Source organism: Pinus tabuliformis, chromosome 4_1 (genome assembly GCF_031772625.1).
Source record: "Pinus tabuliformis cultivar Carrire ecotype Pingquan chromosome 4_1, CPIR1, whole genome shotgun sequence".
Classification (NCBI taxonomy): domain Eukaryota; kingdom Viridiplantae; phylum Streptophyta; class Pinopsida; order Pinales; family Pinaceae; genus Pinus; species Pinus tabuliformis.
Window position 1 is genome coordinate 913,731,733 of NC_142303.1, and position 19,861 is coordinate 913,751,593.

Below are 19,861 nucleotides of genomic sequence, written 5' to 3' on the forward strand. Positions count from 1 at the left end.
CACCCCCATGTAAAACCCTTTTACACAAAAAACCCACCAAAAGTTTTTATCCTAAGTGTAAATCAAAATGCGCAATCGCATACACTTAACCCCTTTTTCCTTAAGAAAATCCACTTCGCCATCACTTTCATATTAATTAAACTAACTTTATTATATAAATTTCCAAAAACCATTGGCCCGTATATATTTAACTCCTTTATATAAAGTAATCCCACTGCTTAGTTTATTTATAAACTATATGACTACCCCATATCCCACAAAATATATTAAAACACTGCCCTCAGTGCTTAATCCCATATTAAAGCGCCACGATGAGATTAAGTTTTAATTTAATCCTATACTATCGATGATTAGACCCATGGGCCCCCCGAAAACGTTTTGTGTAATTCGTCGTGCAACTCCATCGATCGACTCTCGTATGATCTCCCTCCCCCTCATCCTACGACTCACGTCCATATCAGTCTGGCTCGATGACCGTCCTTTACCCGCCCAAAAAGGCGGTTTTCCCCGACCACCAAAATGCTACGTGTCATACGCTCAACTAGATTAGGTGAGCCCCCCTCAAAACCACTTCCCTCTCAAAAGTGGTGCGATGACCCCATTAAACCACCTTCCAATATAACTAAAAAAATCTCCCACTGTTCATCAACTAATGAACCCGCCAAAATTAATGTTTTTTCTATATAAGCCCAACTACCCCTCTTTTCACTCTTTCGCACATTTGCTATTGAGAACTCAGAAAGCCGTTGCAACCCTTGCAAATCGCGAATTTGCTCACAGAACTCCGCCATTGCTCCACAGACGCTGCAGATAGCCTAGCTCATTCATCAGTCATACTAGAACCGTACGAACCTCTGCAACCGCCATCAAACACCATTTTCAGAGCCAATTTTCCAAATTCCAAGTATTTCATCATAAATTACCTCTTGCCCTGCAAATTTCAAAACCTTTGGCCTGTGCAGTATTTTAAATTAACAAATTGAGTAAAATTACTGTCATTTAAAGAAATTTCTTGTCTAAAAACCCCTTGAAAATCCATAAAACCTCTAAAAAAGTCTCGAGAACCTTTGTTGAAACCCCTAGAGCATAATTCAAATCCACAAGAACTAAATCATGGCTGCGCCCATCACCATGGACGTTAGACCAATTACAACTCCTCATTTAGACCTAGACCACCTTCCCCTGGCTGACAGGGACTTCCAAATAAAAGATACCACTGCCCTAGAGCCCTTGCTCAAAGTGCATTGTCAAAGTACGGATAGATACCTTAACCATGCTGATGAGATTAGGCTTTGGGAGTCAAATTTTCCCAAATACTAGTTCCCCCAAGTTAACATCTTTCCATAAATTGTTCATATGTACTACGCATGCTACATCCCTAGCCATAGAACCATAATGTCCCATGACTAGAAGGTCTTTTTTACTATCACAGATGAGTCGATTAATGAAATGTTGCAATTCCAACCAGGGACAAACTTAACCCCACTCTCAATTGGAGACCTATTGGACCAGTATCCCAAGCTAAGCCTTGCAAAATTAGCCTAGTTATTTCAAGCCTTCATTAGAAAGGAAAAGCACATCCCTAAGGAATCCCCCCCATATTTATCAGCTATTTTCTCTCCATGGGGCTAGAAAGTTGTAGCCATGATATCATGTGTTTGGGTTACACCACAAGTGAATACATTGATGAAATTATTCTTGCTTTCATGTTCATCTATACCCCAGGACAACCTCTTGCAACCATATATGACTTTACCACATTCATAGCTGATAGAATGCATGAGAAGTTCACAAGAATGGGAAATGAGAGGGTGTTCAAATACTCCTTTGTATTATACCATTTATTTCTATATTATCAGTCAGAGAAGTTTCCTTTTACCCTCCAAAAGCTTGACACCAGGGGCCAACCCAGATCTGTTATTTTTTGGACCCCACTTTTCCATACGTTTGGATCACCATATACCTACTCATACTTCATAGATTCTTTTGTGCATATAGTCATGACTATGCTCACTAGGAATCCTCTACCTAGGATAAGCCCATAAATAAAGAGAATCCTCCAGCTTTCCAAGCAGACCAAAGTGGGTGATTGGTACCTTTACCAAAACCACACAGAAATCAGAATATATGGTTGCCTGCTTGCACCATATAAGTTTCCAAGATACCTCCCTATGAGGTTGTTTGCCTTAGAGTATTACAAACAAATCATCAATGCAGATGAAGTCAACTTCATCAATGCCAAGAAGAAGGCCTATTTCAAAATCAAAGATCAATTAGGTCCCTTCATATGCAATTCCAGAGAGGTAGGGAAAGAGGCAGACCTAATCCTGCAAAGAATGAAATTCCAAAGGAGTTTTGTATGGAGATATGACCCTTTAGAATTCATTACCAAGAAAAGGAAAAAGGTCAAGCTAGGACCTTTCATCCACCACCCCATACCAGAAATAGAGGCATATGCCAATCAAACAAAATGGGTGGAAGGTACTTTAGTAGACAGAGACAACACAAAAGTAGATGTAGAAAATGCTCTGATTGATTTGGAAAAGTAGCTTGATGAGAGCTCTTTTTTGCAGGTACCAGAAGAGCAAGAAAGAGCCATGAGTACCCCTCTAGTCATGCAGACTCCTCAGAATGAGGAGAAAATTCCAAAAAGAAACAGAGGGGGAGATTCAACTTTAGGAATGGACACCTATGATTTTAAGCAGGAAACAAGTCATAGAAAGAGGCAAAGGCTCAATCCGGCCTCTGAACAGGAAGACATAGAAGAATTAGCACAGGTTAGAAACACAGAGGTAGAAAGAAGTAGGCCCACTAGTCCATCTGAAGGCATGCAAGAGCTTTCCACATCATAGACTCAGATGTTGGAAAGACAGCTTAGTGTGGAAATGTCTTCTTTTAGAATGCCTACTGACAAAGACCAAGACATAAAGGACAGGTATAAAGAAATCAAAATGAGGAATGAGAAGCTCAAATCTCAAACCTATGCTCAATACTTGAAGCTTACTCCCACAAATCAAACAAGGTTGATGTCAGCTTTTGAAATCAAGGAGGGAAAGCTACAAATGTCCTTTATCAAGCCTACAACACAATAGCCCAAAACACCATCAGATTTCAAGAAGGTTGACTTTGAAGTATTGGCTAGGGATATTCATCCCATAGACCAAATAGAATTGCACAAACAGGCTGGGGAGATGATATACTCCACCCTGACAGGTAAAGCCATAGCTGCCCATTAGCTTCAAAACTCATTAAACAACATCTCATCTCAATATCAGTTGGAGAAGGCCTCCTCACAGGCCAAGGATACTAGGATCAAGTCCTTAGAGGACTTAGTGATTGAATTGGGAAACGATCCCAAGTATATAAAAGCTACAGAGCAGCTTATAAAGAAGAAAAACGATGATATTGTTGCACTTAAGAGGTAATTAAAAATATCCCAGCTGCAACATCCTTAAACTCTAGAAGTCTTAGAGAGCCAAACCAGACATGAGGAGTTGATGGACTTGGTTATAAAGCTAAATGATCAGTTAAAGGAGACAGAAAATGAGCTGGAAACTTTAATTCAATCGAAGCAAAGTGACTTGGCCACAACTTCTACAAATGTCATACCCACAGTATCTACAACAATCCCTTCCACACTGGCAGTTTTACTAGCACCTACGGCTCCACCTGCAACAACATTGCCAGTAACAGCAGAATCTACAACAGTAGTAGATGCATCAGGAGAGAAAGAAACAGAATTAGTTAGAGCCATGGAGGAGATATCAATTCAGGCTATTGAAATGAAAAGACTAAAGGAAAAGGTGGCAAGTTTAGAAATTGATTATAAACTTGCCCAACTTAAGAAAAAGGAAGAAGCACAAAAGGCCCAAAGAATGAGTGAAAGAATCAAAGTCTTGGAGAAAGACTTAACACTGGAAAATCCTCTTGGGAAAACTAAGGAACTGTTGTGGGCCAATATCATTGACTTTGTCAATGATATTTGGCCATCTATTCAAGTTATTTTTGAGCAGACAGAATTAATAAAGATAGCTACAAAAGCTATCCAAAAGGTCAAAGAGGAATTAGGATACAGGCCTAAGGATGCCAATGGACTCATCCACTTCCTCAACAGCAAAAACAGGTATGAGCTCCATGAGCTGAACATAGAAGATCCAACCTTATGCTTAACTTAGAAGAAAGTGCCACAATATGCAGGTAGCCATTGATAGGTTCATGGCCAAATTCCAAATTTTGAGGGAGAAAGGTCTGCCCAGTCCTATGGTTATCAATGACAAAATCATGACACAACAGGACTATGACAGGAGACTCAAACATTTGGCCAAGGAACAAGCTAGCACATCATCAATAAAAGCCCTACCAACAAGCAAAGTTTTGTACAATACATTTGAGAACTTGTTTTTCCTCCAGCATGAGGTAAAACATATGTTCATCATAAAGCCCAATTTTGCCAAATATACCGAGGCTGATGAAATATATAGGAGAATGATGAATGTCAAGTTATCCGATGCTAAATGGTGGGAAAAAATGACAGATTTACCATGAGAAAGTCATAGTAAAAGGATTACTACACAGTAAAAATAGGCAAGCAGGTAAACAGATGAAAACAGGGCATCAGGGTTAAAGGGTATCAAAGTTAAAGAGTATCAGGTAAAGAGTATCAGATGAAAGATGAAAGTTAAAGAAGGTTCCAATGTAGAACACCACAAAACAACAAGCCAGCATAAAGGGCTCGAAAACCAACCATAAGATCCAGCAGCATCACAATAAAAGGGACACCATGAAGCAGTTCAATAGCTGCCTCTATCTTCTAGCTAGAATATATTTGTATTTCCTAGATTAAATCTCAAGTTAGTTTGATATATTTTGTAATAAACTTTCGTATAAATACTTCATCAATCGAAGTATGTAGGGTGGATTCTTAGACATTTCTATAGACTTTCTTGATCGAAGACTGTAAGCTATTGTATCACTGTTTGGATTAGCAAATTGGATTAATGAATAAAGCCAAGACATTTCACAGGATTCATGTGTAGTGCGAAGTACAGACAAGTAGTTTCTCTTGTGTTGTTTTCTTTCTTTAAAAGTTTTTCCATAATCTTTAATGTATCTAAAATCTGAATGCTATAATATGGAATGATATCTCAGAATTTGCTTCATTGCACTCTGTTTTAACTATTATGCATTTAAATGTTTTCTGCTAATTATCTAAGCTAAGGAACTCTTGATTACTCCTTAGTTTAGGTAGTTTCCCTCTAATCTATAGTAAATGATTCTTAATTTCCCTTTGCTCATGATTATCCTTTGTTCTTCATTTTAATCCCGGTCTGAGAATTCTTGAGTGCTCTCTCACCCTGGTTAAGATCATTTCACCCATCCAACCTAAAGACCTGTACTTCACTCTTCTAGCTTGCCCTTTGAATACCCCCTTTAATGAGTTAATCTAGTTCTGTTGCCCTTCAGTTGACTCCATAGCCCAATGGTCCAAAGAAATCATTCTGTCCATCTGTTTTAAGGATTCCACCATCCAAACCTTCATTTCAAATAAAAAACCCCCAAGAACCTTCAAAACTAGCCTAGAACCCTAGCAAACAAAGCTAAATTATATAGAGAGAGCCCTCTCTGAGCCATAGGTTGGCTAGAGCCTATGCTTAAAAGTTGGTTTGTGGTTACCTCAACCATTTTCTTTCTTGTGATAACTTCTAGAGAAAATTTTGAGTGATAACAATACCATATTGTTTCATTATGTAGTGTGTTGTACAAGAAACATTGTCTTCATATGCTTTTACCTAGTACATGTCATGTGTCAAAGTCAAACATTAAGAACTTAAAGTCTATTGGAGTATTTGATTGGCATGAAATTTTATTAGTTTTGTAAATAGGTTTATTTCAATTTTTTACATATATATTTACATATTTATGCACTATAAATAAAATTCATTATCTAGAAATGGGAAAAGGTATGAAGTTAGATTTGATCACTTCTTTCAATTGTGTTTACATGGAACTCAATACTTTGGTTGATAAATTATCAAAAAATGGACTCTAAAGTTTAGGACTTCATGCTAGATTATTCTGCTTGAGTTTAGAAATCATTTTTTTGTCAACATTTTTTTCTTGGATTAGTTTATATGTATTATATATATTATATGTAATATGCAGAGGCATCCCATAAACATTCCCCAACTGCAGGCCATCACAATGTGAGGGAATCTGTGATACGTGGTTAGGGTCGTGATAGATCACGTAGCCCACCCAGAGTGCACGTTCCACTCATTGATCCTGCCTTTGATGTCAGTTGGAGTATCAAAGGAAGTGTTTTTGTCTCTGTTGATGATCATGGTACCTCTAGTGGAACTTATTCACCTATTTCAGGTACACCTACATTTTTAAATCCTCTTTAAACTTTATGTGTTTATGTCTTGAAATTGTCTTGAACTGATGTGTCAGTGAATTTAATGTATATCTTATTATGCTTCTAGTTTATTAATTATATATGTTAAATTATGTTTATGAGTTGCAGGTCCTCAACAGGCCAAAGCTGAGGATCATAGTGCAACATTGATCCCTCCATGGGGTGATGCTACAACTCCTATCACTTTGGAGGATGTTATGACCTGTCATACGTGCATCACATAAGAGATACATAACATCATTGTGAATTCACCAATTCATCGTGTCTTTGGTGTTGGATAGCATAAATAGATTGATCAGGACATAACGAAGGTCAGGCCCATAAAGCCACCTCCTACAGTCCATACAGAGGATTAGGAGGCATGGGGTTAGAGGCCCAGATACTTGGTAGGTGGTGAAAGAGGCCACCAAGAACATTGATGTTCATGGGGAGTTGATCATCCTAATAGACATAGAGGTCCAATTCGACTGAAATATTTTAGTAATTTTGATGCAACCCATTTTGTGTATGATAGATTCATTAGATCTTGGGGCCAGTTCCCCTACCATGACTAGGTCACCATTAATTTTGTCAAGCATTTAAATGTCGAGTTCGTGTTACATATGAGGCTGGATTACACTTATACCAGATCTCATTATTATGGACCTAGATTGGGACATACCTATGAGTGTAAGGGGGCTCATTGGGATTAGGGCATGTACCACCACCTCCAAGATTCTTGCCACTATCGTATGAGAGCTTATTATTACCAACTAAGCTTGAGGATTTGTCGCAGTTTGGTGGTGAGACTAGGGAGACTATTACAAACAACATGCGGATGTCATTGGTCAGTGTGTGTTGCATTGGATGGATATATTAGGATACCATCACCATTGCCTCATGACCTTCCAGTGCTCTTATATGATGATGCATTTCTCTTGAGTTTACCTGTTGACTAGCTTTTGAGATATGCATACATGTATCGTGATATCATTCGTGAGACTCGACGGGTGCATGGTCCATGTGAAATAGATCAGGTACATATATATTCGAAAAATTTGACTCTTATTGTCAAATTATGCATAATTATTTATATTAATTTCTAGTTTGTATTAGATTGCATTTATATTAATAAGTTCATGATAACATGTAGACACAACCCAACTACATGGATGAGCTTATGAGGTCACCGAGGGGGCATTTTATTAGTGAGGCCATCCTCCACCAAAGCATGTTTCCATGGATTCTCTTCCACCTCCACCTCCACCTCCACCTCCACCTCATAACACTCATGTGGAGGAGAGTCACTATGTACAACCACATGGACCAGCAGTTGAGGTAAACTTTTTTATTCCTAAGAATTCAACATTTGTTTATTTGTAGACTAATTATAATTTGTCCTTTCCATTGTGTACTCAAGCCCATATGTAGAGTGTTACTGGTGTCACTGTTGTTATAGACATTTTTGTGCCTTACAGCATTGAGCATGAAAATGTCAATAATCCAAGGGATCCAAAGTCCCTAAATGAGTTGTTCCTACCCCTAAAGGAACAAGGTCAACCAATGACAGCTTCTCCACCAAAAACCACTCAGAAATGGTCAAATCAGGATCAATTCAATAGCTCCACTAGCTGTTTGCGCTGAAATGCAAAGTCTGCACTGGCTAGGTGCACTGCAACGCAGGTAGAAGCACTAACAGGGTGCGCTGAGCGGGAATTGACAAATGGCAAGTTCATTCAACGAGGTGTAAAGACTCTGGAAGCTTCCAGAATCTTCCTCAATGACACTTGCCTCAGTGAATTCGACCAAGTGATGAGTAAGAGGTTCTCAACCTCCAAGTGGAAACAATAACTGACAGAGAGAAGCCACAAGTCAAAACATGAGCTGACTCATCCTCTCTGCTCACATCTATATATGGATCTCTCACCCAGAGGTTCAGGAGGCTGGAATTTTGTATTTTGCAGAGAATTGCTGTTGGTTTGAGATTGAGATTAGTACATTGGGTGATTTATGCTTTGTTGGAGGAGAGGAAGGGATTCTTTTGCTGGGAGCTGGACCAGTGAAAGAGCAGGCAGCGGGAAGCGAACGAAAGAGAGAGTGATTGGATCGACAAACTAGCGGAAGACACCGGTTAGTTACATCCTTCTTTCTCTATTTGCATTTCATAAAGAAGAATACTCAGATAGCTTTCCTTGTTTGTTGCTAAGGCACTATCACCTCTTAGAGTGGGATAGGGGCATTCCGAATTGGATACTTTTCCCAACAACAAATTGGCGACTCCACTGGGGACAGTATCTTGTTAGTTTATTTGTGTTTCTATTGCTATTCATTTCATAAACTCAAGAGTGCCGAATCGAACTGCATTTGCTATTTACAAATGCAAAGTAGAGATCAGCTACTCTAGCCCTCTCACTGGGCCTGTTTATGATCTGAGAAGCTGATCCACAAGTGCTATAACAGCCCTTTGTGATAGATCTTAGTCCTCCTATAAATCATCCTCCTAATTGTACCTAATTGATAGCTTTTATCCGGCCAAAAACTGTGGAAAAAACTGCAAACCGTAACCCAGAACCCAGAAACAACTCTCGTTTCTGCTTCAGCGCAGACTCTGTGAAGAGGTTCTACATTTCAACGCAGGTCCCGTGAAGGCTACCTGCGCTGAATGTCAAAACCTCTATGTTAGGAGTGCGCTGATCAGTCTTTGCCTTGTGCAGCTGTGGTTCCCTGCTTCCTTTTGCTCAGTTTTATCTCTTTTTTTTGCAGCCTATTATCAGTCAGTGTACCTATCTGAAACCTCTTTTCTTTGCCTCAATTCCACCTCAGTTGTATAAAGAAACTGTATTTGTTCTTTGTGTATTTGTTACATCATTTGAAGTTTCCCATTACAAAAGTAAACTAGTCATACTGTCGCCCTTAGATCTAGGCCTGTCGTAAGTGTCGTTTTGATCTTAGGAGTGAGATTGTTTGCTGTTCACAGTTGATTGAGCTTTTACTTTTGTCTTTTGGTTTGAATTTATGCATTTCTAGTGTCGAAACAAGTAAATCATAAAGTGTCGTAATCGTCTTTTTGATTTCGAAAAAGGAACTTGTTTGTGTTTTCACTTGAAATCGAATTCAAATTTGTACAACAGCTTTCTTTTTAGGCATCAATATTAAGGAAGCGAAAACAAATACATGCATTTGTGCATTTGCATTTTGATAGTTTGCATGCTTTGATTTAGGGAAAAGTGAATTACAGTGTGCTCTATGCTCTTTGAGAAAAGATGGTGTCTTTCTTTTCCCCTTGTAGCTAGGATTTTCATTGTTGAAAAGATATAAAAGCTTGCTTATCATCTGTAGACTGCATTTAGGAATTGTATCATACATCTCGTGGTGATCCAAAAAGGCAAACTTCTAAGAAATATCAACCTAAAATAAATTGAATGAACGTAACAACGCTTTGTAACATAACGCACAACATAGAGGTCTAGGCTAGAGACGTGTTCCGACGTCGTAAAACCTGGTGACTGTCGATCTCGCTGATGGTTGGGTGATTCCTCTTGAGGGACGATAGAGCCAGTACGGATTGTGCTCCCACGTACCGTCGCGTATATATTGGGAGACCCCTATAGGAATATAACCTTTATCCATAGGAAGCCGTGTCGGCCGCCCTACTGATCGCAATGCACTGAACACAACATTCAGGAAGATCGACCGCCCGTACCCTAAAAAGTATTCTGCGGTTTTGCGAAAAGTTTGGCACACCCTCTACCTAGAACTCCAGAGCAGTTCCTTTTGGCCTTTTTCAGACTCTATAACGGAAAAAGTCCATCCAAGCATTTGTCACTTCGGGCTCGTTAAAACATCGAAGGAGACTAGAGTCATCTTTAGCTTTTTCTCGACTCTTTAAAAGTGAAAAAGCAAGTTGTGTCTAAAGAGTCTAAAAATTCATTTAATTCGAAAACACACATTCCCCTTTTTGTATTTTGGTTGATCGAGTAATCCGCAATCGTGGAAGAAAGTCAATTGAAACCCCGTCGTTCGCGGAGGCTTACGATTCAACCATCTTTGTCTCCGGAATCGAAAATAGTACGGACAAAGCGAACTCGTTTAACCGGTTCGAAATCTCCTATCAAAGTTAGAACAAGTGTTCCAACAACATCTGAGATTCCGGTTACTCCAAACATTTCTGGAAACCCTGCCTCTACAGAATAAGTTCAACAGCCACAGAGGGACAGCGATACTGATCCTAGTCTGAGAGCAAACACTTGTGTCACTGAACCAGTTCCATCTGTAACCGGTTCAGAGAGTCTTGTTCCTCAAACATCTGTTGCTGTTGATTCAACCCCTTCTTCGGCACCAGAAATATTTTACGGACCTGACGGTCTTCCCCTTCCACCTAGTTTGATTGCGATAGAGGAAATTGTAGAAGATCCGCAAGCAAGTACTCCAACACATTTTGGAGTCGGGGTCACTCTATTTCCTTCCACATCAGAAGTTAGTCTACCACCAGTGGAAGTTCCTGTAGAATCACTAGGCAATCTATTGGATAGACTCAAAATGTCTGAACAACCGTCAACATCTAAGACTGTGTCGAATGACACTGCGACAGCAGAACTCCCTGCCGTCACTCCGACAATGTTTGCTGGCGTACCATCTGTCCCGACTAGCTCACAGCCGCTAGAAGGAGTCCATCCAGGGACTATTTCGATAGTGTGGTCCGTTCCTGTTTGTTCTTCCGGAATAATATCCGACAACTCTTATGTTGAGACTCGACAAATTGATCCATTTGGAGGTCAATTTGGGCCATCCATTCCCCAAGGGCAAACAATCCCCTTGAGTTCCGGATTACCACCGTGTGGGGGGCAGTTTGCCCTTTCATTACCACCTCCGGGAGGATATCCATACGAGAGTTCTCAACAGTATTCAGGTTATACTGGAGTTACGACAAGTGGTTGGGTACCTATACTACCCCAACAACCAAGAGTTGTGTGTTCTATGCAACAATGTGTACCTATGTCGAACATCCCGACAACACCAGCTATTGTAACAGTGTCACAAGTTCAAACGTTGCCTGTTGTATGTCAACCTCAGATTTCTCAGGTTGTGATGCAACAGCCCCTTGACCCTATGACTCAACCACGATCGCCTACTGGTGGAGCGACACAGGTCCAAACAGGTACAATTACCCCACATCTTGGTCTGACGGTTAGTATAGCACAACAGAACATGGCTTCACAACCGTGGCTGGTGCAATACCAACAACCACAATTCCAACAAGTGTACCAAGGTTCTGAGCAGCAAATCTTTGCAAACAGTGGACAACCGTACATTCAAAACAGTCAAAATCAACCACTTTACAGTGGTCAAGTCCACCAACCGTATCAGTCATACCAGCATCAATTACATTATGCTGGTATGCAAAGGCCAACTACTCAGGCAATTCCATCATACCCTGGGTATGCTTCACCTAACCTGAATCAACAGTTACCATTCGTGGCAACTTTAGAGTTACCCGATTTACACCGGTTAACAAACGATCCAATTGCTTACGGCCCTTGGTGGCCAGCGATTCCTCACAAACTTCCATCGAACATTCCTAAATTTAATGGAAATCCAGGTGAAGACCCATCGAATCACGTGATGACATTTCATCTGTGGTGTTCATCAAACACCCTAAATGATGATTCGATAAGTCTTCGCCTTTTTCATAGGATGTTAACGGGTCCAGCGGCAAAATGGTATATTGAATTACCTAGAGCTTCGTTCGACAATTTCAGCACCTTAGCCACGACTTTCTTAACCCATTTTCAATCACCAATAAGGTATGAAACGGGAACCGAAATCTTAACCAACTTCAAACAGACAACGGCCACTCACATATCTGATCATATACATGAGTGGCGTCGTCGTCGTAGGATGGTGAAAACGTACGTTCCCGATCAGCTATTAGCTGAATGGTTTATCAAGTCGTTACTTCCTGCCATAACGGAAGATGTGGCGAAGGGGGGAGTCGTAACGAAAGAGCAAGTTATCGCTCGTGCGCAATATCTAGACTTGGTCTATACTCAGTCTGGCACACTCTACGACAAAATACCTGACGCCCCTAGACCGGAATTCTCAATTCCTTCTCCTCCTAAATCAAATAATGACTCTCATGCCGGCGATGGCGTGATTGGCACGACAAACGCGAAATCGACAAAGGCTTCGTCAAAGAAAGTCCGTAAGATTTCAGATCAAAATGCAAAAGACGAAATTCTTGCTTCGGAAGTAAATTTCGTATCAGCAGATAAAGGCAAAGAAACCAAACAACCACGAAGCAAGAAGAAAGAAAACAAAGGGAAGAAGAAGAAACAAGGAGAGTCACCTCCTGAAAAAACTTCTTCAAACCCTCCTAGAGATAGGAAACCACCCCCCTTCGGGTGTCAGATATGTGATGAGAATCACTGGATGAAAGAATGTCCATACAAAGCTGAGCTTAAAAGATTCTTTAAGAGTTCGCAAACCTCAGCTGTGTTAACTGACCCGTTTTCAAATCCAGGAGCAAATCTGGTTGATAGTGGAAATGCTTCCCCGTCGCAAGTGCTTATGTTGTCGATTTCCAAGCAACAAAATGATGCTTTGATTTCAACAAGGAACAAAGATTACGGGAATCCGCAGCTGTCGAACGACAAAGAAAAAGATCAACCAAGCAGTTCGACAACAACTTCGACAGAAGTTGTACCACCAATCATTCCTGAATTAACAATAAAACCGCCAAAGGGGGTAGTACACAAGTCGACATTTAATCCTCGCGCCAGAGCAGCGCAGCATTATAACATAGTGGAAGATTTGGCACAATCGCCATCCGCTATGTCGATTCTTGAAGTACTACAAAATTGCCCATCCCAAAGGCAGGCTTTATTATCAGCCATTGGTGGGGTTGATCCTAAGGATTCCAATCTTGTATCCTTTGACCACAAAGGATACGATCCTGAGTTACCAGCTCAACTAGCTTTCCTTATCCAAGTGAAAGCCCTCAACAAAACTGTTCATCGAACAATTATTAATGAGGGGGCATCTACATGTATTATGTCGATGAGTTGCTGGAAAAATTTAGGATCTCCAACCTTGTCGCGATCCTCGACAACATTAAAAGCATTCGACGGAAGGAAATATACCCCATATGGTATCCTAAATAACTTGAAGGTTGAACTGGGGGGTAAAACAGTAGAAATAGATGTTGAAGTCATTGATGGGAATCTTGATTACAACATCCTACTAGGAAGACCGCTATGCCATGGCAGCTGTTGTGTCGACCTATTTCAGAAAGATTGCATTCCCCTTTCAAGGGGGGATTATGATCGTCGACCAACAAAACTTCCTCCCCAATGGTTCACAAGTTACAGGAAGCATTCCCATGATCCATGGAAGCCCCCATTCGCTTCAGAATATCGGAGTAGGCCTACTGAAAGATCCTATATTAATGGGAACTTTCACCCTTCCACCTCCAATGGATTTGGCGGAAGTAGCGTCGATAGGTACCTGCAATATGATATCTTCCACGAAGATCTCAGAAGACGATATCGACATGGATCATGCAATGGTTTTGCCCCCAAGCCCAATAGAAATATTGTAGCAATCAATGTTTCTGGCATGGGAGGCGAACCCAAATCAACACTCATCAAGCGTTTGGTTAGATAGGTCTAGAGAATATGGTACCCCTTTAGATCCTTGGTCGCGAGTGCATGGAACCGACGAAGGAATTCTACAATCAATGTTGATTGAAGGGGCACCATGGAATGATTGCCACCATCGTTCCCTTCTTCCAGAATATGAAGAAGATACTCAAGATGACCTTTATCACCCTTCAGTCTTTGAATTCCTATCAAATACTGTAAATATGGTAGATTCCGAGCGAAACTTCTCCGATATTGAAGAGACTATAGCCATAAATATCTCGACTAAAACAAATGTTGTAGAGAATATTTATGTTGGCAAAGGTTGTTCTCCTTCAGAACTGGAAATATATAACGCTCTTTTTCACGAGTTCAGAGATGTCTTTGCTTGGTCATATGATGAAATGCCAGGCATTGACTCGAGTATCGTTGAACATGAAATTAAGATGTATCCAGATGTCAAACCGGTAAGACAACGGCTCAGGCAGGTGCACCCCAAGAAAGCCGCTGCCATTAAGGCAGAAGTTGAAAAACTTCTCCATGCTGGTTTCATCTACCCGGTTCCTCTAACCGATTGGGTATCGAATATTGTCCCTGTTATGAAGAAACAAGGGACAATTAGAGTGTGTGTCGATTATAGGGATGTAAACCAAGCTTGTACAAAGACAACTACCCTACACCCTTCATCGACCAGATAATTGATGAATGCACTGGATGTGAAATCTTTTCATTCATGGATGGATTTTCCGGGTATAATCAAATAAATATCCGCCCACAAGACCAGTCGAAGACTGCATTCATTTGTCCGTGGGGCACATTCGCATATCGAAAATTACCCTTTGGTTTAAAGAACGCAGGGGCGACGTTTCAGAGGGCAATGAATTATGCCTTCCATGACATCAAGAACATCGTTCAACCATATCTCGACGACCTTCTGACTCATTCGCGAAAGCGGACTGATCATCCGCAGCATTTAAGAGCGATATTTCTACGTTGCCGACACTACAAGATACGACTCAATCCGCACAAATGTGTTTTTTGCATCAGTTCATTCCGAATTACGCATAACTTGCTAAGGGTTATACACGTCTTTTGAAAAAGGAAGTACCCTTCGTTTGGGATCAGGTTGTGCAAGCTTCCTTTGATGCTTTAAAGGATTCCTTAATAAAAGCATCATTAATGTACGCACCTGATTATCAAAGAGACTTTAACCTGTATCTGGCTGCAGCAGATACGACCATCACAATGGTTTTAGTTCAAGAAGTCGATGGAATTGAACACCCTATATATTATTTAAGTAAAAACTTAAATGATACAGAAGGCAAATATTCTTATGTTGAAAAACTAGTGCTTGCAGCTGTTCAAGCGATTCAAAGGTTTCGACATTATGTCCTCTTTCGGAAAACTACCATTCTGTCAGATTGCAACCCCATGACTTATATATTGTCGCGACAGTTGCTGGGGGGCAAATATTCTAAATGGATAGCAATCCTTCAAGAGTTTGATCTGGAATTTGTAAAATCCAAATCAAAGAAAGCTCTAGTTTTCGCAGAATTATTGTGCGATCTCCCATCGTCGTCCAACGATGAAATATCCGAAGAATCAATCGTGGACGAGAATTTGTTTCTGATATCTACAAGCAATGAGTGGTATGGAGATATAATAATTTATCTCCAAACCCAAAAGTTCAGGCCTAACACCTCTCACTCTGAACAGAAACGTATACGATACCAAGCAAAAGACTACATGATCGTCGGTGATACGCTTTACCGTCGTGGTATCGATACAGTTCTGAGGAGGTGCCTCACCCATGAGGAGGCCGAAAAAGCCCTGAATGAGTGTCATTCAGGCGCGTGTGGGGGGCATCAATATGGATATGCAACGGCACAAAAATTTTTACGAGCAGGATACTTCTAGCCAACCATGTTCAAAGATTGCATAACTGCAGTCAGAAGTTGCCATGCTTGTCAAATTTTTGATAGCAAAACCAGAAAACCGCCCACACCTTTACAGCCAATAGTTGTTGTTGGGCCTTTTGCCAAATGGGGAATTGATTTCATGACATGTAACCCCACCTCGACCGGGGGGCATGGGTATATTATAGTCGCCGTTGACTATTTTACCAAATGGGCCGAGGCAATGCCTACATTAGATAACACTGGTGAAACAACTGCCCTTTTCTTTTTCAATCATGTAGTCGCCAGGTTCGGCGTACCACAGGCCATAGTTATAGATCATGGATCACATTTTCGCAATCACATGATGGTAGAATTAGCTGCCAAGCTAGGGCTATCTCACGACAGCTCTACCCCGTATTATCCGCAAGCCAACGGACAAGTTGAAGCAATCAACAAGGTACTGAAGCATATGTTGCAAAGGATGATCGGGGTTCACAAAAGAAGATGGCACCTAATCCTGTATTCAGCCTTGTGGGCTTACCGAACATCAGTAAGGAATGCGACCGGGTTCACACCTTTCCAACTGGTATATGGCCTGGAAGCAGTCTTACCGGTCCAGTGCGAAATTTCGTCTCTTAAACTCGCAATCGATCTCCTCCCCGGAACTTCAGAAGAAGAGGCCCGTTTCTTGGAATTAATCCAATTGGATGAAACCCATCGTGATGCCGCTTTGGCTGACGAAGCCCATAAGAAACGAGTCAAGGCGCAGTTCGACAAAAATGTCAAACCCCGTGTCTTCTCAGAAGGTGACTTGGTCTTGCTTTACGACCAAGAATTCGATAAATTGGGAGCAGGTAAATTTAATTCTTTATGGATGGGCCCCTATATTGTTAAACGAGTGTTAGCAAAAGGAGCCTACGAGTTAATGGATTATGACGGAATCCCACTGGCGCAACCTCGTAATGGGTTGTACCTCAAGCGTTACTATGCTTAAATAGTAACCAATATTCTTTTGTTGTATTTTGTTTTCGCTAAAGTGGTTGTTTTGATCGAGTAATCCATCTTTTTACATTTATTGCAGATGTCGAACCTTCTGGAGACATGTGTGGGATATGCCGACGGAGCAAGTCGTAGTTCACGGAACCTGTCCTCCGCAGCCTGGGCCATTTTTGATCCAAGCGGCGAGTTAGTAAGTTTCAGAGGTGTATGTATTGGGCAATCAACGAATAACATCGCTGAGTATAGCGCGTTGATAGAACTGCTCTTTGATGCCATCACCCATGGTATACGCCGACTAATCGTCAGGCTAGACTCACAACTCGTGATACTACAACTCAATGGTATATATTCCGTCCGCAACCCAGCTATTTATCACATGTTTCTAAGGGTTAAGATTTTGGAAAGACAGTTTGATTTAATTCAATACCAGCATGTTTCCAGAAACTTAAACACATTAACCGACTCATTAGCAAACTATGTGTTAGATAGACATTTGTGACATTTATAAAAAAGAAACACATCATCAATGTTGTACATGTGGATTACATAACTCAACCAGAATAAAACACCGAAAATCAAAATATACATATATAAGCTGTTTATGGTTTACATATAATGTTCTGTAACCAAGACAAAATCGGTCACATGACCCAAAAACTCAAAAACGCTAGGGGGAACCCTAGTCTAGTGATGCTCATGATAGCACGTCACGGCCTGTGCGATCATGCGTAAGAGACGAGTCCATCGTCTAGGCACACCAGTAGTATGCTGCTGCAACTGTAGAGGTAACTCGTCAATCCTCACATCTGGAATGCCGAGAGTAAGGCTCTCGACATGCTCCTGCACAGCTGTGAGGGTCTTGGCCACATCAAGGTCGCGAAGAATAACCCTCCCAGCAGTCTCCCCTGCTGGGGCAGCGACTGGCACTCTCGGGAGAACTGCTGGACGAACAGGACCAACATCTGCATACACACATGAGTTTGATTAAAAGTCTTGATAGAATAAAGCACAAGGACATTATAAATAAAAACAGTAAATAGTGATATGGTCGAAGATTTTACCAATAACGCCCCACTGCTCGCCATCTAGCAGTACCAAATCCGGATCACCCCGGAAATCCATGCCAACATATGGATACTCGGAATAGACCATCTCCTGACGCTCGAACCACCTGAAGAAGGTATCAGAGAAAGAAATCTGAGATTGACCGGCATGCCTAGACGTATGATCAACCCATCTCTGCATGCGGGGTTCGATACGAGAAGGCAAGTCGAGTGCAATGTACTGTGGCTGCATCAATGGTATCTTCTCCAAAGCAAAGGCAGTCAAAATAGAACCAAATCCAAAGTTCTTCAACTTCCCATCCTTTACCTTGGTCAACTGACTTTTCATCTGAAGAAGTACTGCATCGCACCAGTTGAATATTTTCGGTTGGAGGCATTCCAAGGCATGCTGCACATATGATCTGTTGGCAACGTGAAGAGACGCACTACCGGCCATCCTACCAATAGTATACAGAATGGACCTGAGGGGCCTGTCAGCAACCTCACGGATAACGATCTTGCCGTCTTTACTCGGCTGAGATCCTTCCCTGCAATACTGGCGGACATAATCTCTCACGGAGTCGCTCCCTCGGGCCGAACCTGACAAAGAAATAGGGGCACCCCGCCTTGACAAGCCAGTCAAGAAGTAAATATCTACTGCGGTCAAGGGGATAGATTTTCCCCTAATCTGGAATACTTGGTTGATAGGATCCCAAGCGTCGAGCATATACTGCAGTAGGGAGATCTGCTGTCTCATGCTAGAGATACGGAAGAACTTCAGCAGACCACAGTTCCGCAGCGCGTTCACCGTGACAGGATCATGTAGGGCAATCATGTCCTCTTCTTCATGTTCTCGTTCTCGCCATGTAAGGGTCATTTTGCTCCAATAATCTCTGAAAAACAAACATGAGAGGAGTTAGATCCTGGATTTGATGAGAAACTGGCAAAATTTTCATCAAAAACTGTGCAACAAAACTCTTTTTCTGCGCCCAGCGCACCTAGCCAGTGTTCCACCTGCATTGAAGGTCAAACTACCTTCATACAGCTTGACATTCAGCGCAGGTTTCGAGTGAACCAGGTGCGCTGATGGCAGAGCGACCCAATCAAACCCCAGGGGCTCAGGAAAACAGGAAAACAAGCACAGAATGCAGAAAGGAAACCATGAAATGAAAGAGCTTAAGTTTAGCTCCTACCTGGTCTAGACGGCACCGAAAATCGTCCACAGAATCTCCCGGAATCAGCTGATGAAAATCAGGGGGGAAGAGGCACCTCCAAAGCTCCAACAAACCAAGTTCAAATGAAATGGTAAAATGGGAGGTAAAAACACTTTTTAATTGTTTTTTACATAGTTCAAAGCAAAATATTAGGGTTTTAATCTCATTTTCAAGCAAATGTTATTCATCTCTAACTAGTTTGATGCAGCAATTGAGGATACAGTACTATCTTTGAAAAGGGCAAAGCTAGTTATGGTAAAAAATCAAAATTAGACCATGTTATCGAGCAGTTTTAGCACATAGTTCATGCTCGTTAAAAAATAAACATAAGATCGAGCAAGTGTTTCAATCCGCGTTTAAGCTCGTTAAAAAATGAACTACCCGGTAAATAACCACTACGAATGTAAATTATCAGCCATTAAAGCCTTGGTCGTGTTTGCACCATCACCTCCACTTTTCCATTGGCCGATCATTCACCTCCATTTGATTGTTTACCCATTTTGAGGAACAGCTGCGAAGAGTGATTTCACCTAGCCATCCTTGTGACACTGCCGTGATTGGAAAATTCCAAAGCTTACCTGGAATCAGCTGCTAACCCGTCTCATCACTCGTTCCTCAAAAGACGAGTCTTCTTTAAGCTCTTTTCATCTGACTCGTAAAATATGAAAAGATTGCC